Below are 2,220 nucleotides of genomic sequence, written 5' to 3' on the forward strand. Positions count from 1 at the left end.
TTGGCTGATCCTGCCAGTGGGTACGAGGGTGTTTGTTCTGAATCACGTCGGGGTCACCAGATGTAGATATCACGACACAGTGAGACACGGTGAGACCAGAGTTCAATTTCGGAGCCCCCCTCGTAATTCTGGTCTCCGCTTTTATTATTACCTCCGCCTGGAGGCGTGGATTATTTTTTCTCCATAAACAGCCTATGACCTTTAACTATTGTATAACATCACGTACATACATAGGACAACAGCATATCTACGTGGCAATATGCAGGCAGTTATTTAACCACTACAGATGTCAGTATCGTTTACAGCCATAAAGTTAACCACATCCTGTTTTTCCACTGGTCAGATCGCAATGTCTTGAGAGATAGTGTACTGAGAACAGCAGCGTGGTTTGCCAACGTATGCTGTTCATTCAGTCCACCCCACAACTTTTCACACCAGATCGACCACATTCAATGGTGCTGAACTTGCTTGTGGATTGGAATCAGAGCTTGGAAAAGTTACTTTTTTGAACTACAATTCCCATCAGCCCAATCCAGTGACCATGCTGGCTGGGGCTGATGGGAGTTGTAGTTCAAAAAAAGTAACTTTTCCAAGCTGTGATTGGAATGCAACTCCTGATCACATCAGACACTGCTCTAGATTTGCCATATAGTTTTGGCACACAAAAATGCCCCCAAATATATGCATTTTAATTTGCATTTTATGTGAATATGGATTGAAAAACACTGAAAAATACATATTTTGACAATTGCATTAAAAAGCGTACAAAAATGTATATATTTGTTTGGGTTCACCAAGTCTGCTGATACCTCCCCTTTTGTGAGTCAAACTCAGAGAATGAGTTAGTAAAAAGGCTTGATGCTGAGAGAATAATAGCCTGCCTGATGCCATCGATTTAAGTTTACAGCAGAGGCAGGAGTTGAACAGGGAGGACTACAACTTGATTCACAATCTGAGGTCAATCTGCAATCCTGGGACAATTCCCAGCCTGCAGATCTTCTTGAGAAATGGGCAGTGCTCATACATCACTCATGGCAATATGACAGGAAAACAGGCCCCTCTTTCATGGAGTTCTCACTTCATTAAAGCCAAAATTAGAGCACAGCTCAGTCACTCCAAAGCTTGAAGTTTCCATTACTCCATCTCCATCTTCCAGTTCCTTCCCTCAATAAGCTATTACTTGTTGACCTTCCTTCCCTCAGAAAGTTCTTTTGCTGCTTTGTGTAAGTGTGCTTTTTACACCCGCAAAGAGCAGATAGTTTATTTGTGAGGACATCTGCTGGTGAGGAAACCTTCCAGCCTGTTTTGAATGACTGCCTCAGCAGAACAGAAGTAAAGCAAGGCATGGCATGCAAAAAACCCTGGACAGCTCCATGCAGGGCTCAGCCTTGAGACTCTATGAGAATAGAGCTGTTGCTTCAGCAGCAGCCATCCAGAGACTGAGCCTTAAATAGGAGTTCCAGCTTTCTCTCAGTAGCTTGCTTAGCCTTCTATGAGAGGAACCTCTTCATTTAATGAGGTTTTAGCAGTCATTAACCTTGACTGTGAAAGAGGCTGTGGTTCCACTAGGGCTCCTGAGCTGGAATCCCCAGCGTAAGAGGAGGGCAGCATGACCTCCTCAGGCTGAAGAGATACTGATACAAGGGACTCTTCTTGCACAAGTGGTTCTGGTTTGGTATATACATCTGGGGTTGGCCCTAAGGGAAATTTGCTTTCCCCTTCTAAATCTCTAGTATCACCCTCTGAAGAAGGGGAGTCTGACACAGGGTCATGAGAGTCTGCCAAGCTCCATTGACAACCTAATGCCTTTGTCCCTAAGAAAGTGGGCAATCTTCAGTCAACACAAAATATCATTGCACATGCATTTTAATGAGTCACTCACTTTCCCATGTCAAAATGGAGAATCAGAGCACAAACAAGTAACTGAGGTGAAGATAGTTTGTGGGCCCGGAACTGAAAATTTACATATTGGTATCGTGTAAGGTGGCAAAACTTCATTATGATTTTTGAAAGGTGTATGTCTCTGGATTGGGGTTTCATGTGATAGCTCCTCCTGACTGGTTGCTTAAGCTTTTTATGATGTCATCAAGATGACTAAAGTTATCTGTATCTAACTTCTAATAAATCAGGTGACTTTTCTCTGGGTGGTTAATATATAACATATCATCCTTAACATTCTTTTTTTTGCCTGGTCAAAGTTCATAATCTTGTGTGATTTAT

This window comes from Rhineura floridana, chromosome 11, assembly GCF_030035675.1.
Source record: "Rhineura floridana isolate rRhiFlo1 chromosome 11, rRhiFlo1.hap2, whole genome shotgun sequence".
NCBI lineage: Eukaryota > Metazoa > Chordata > Lepidosauria > Squamata > Rhineuridae > Rhineura > Rhineura floridana.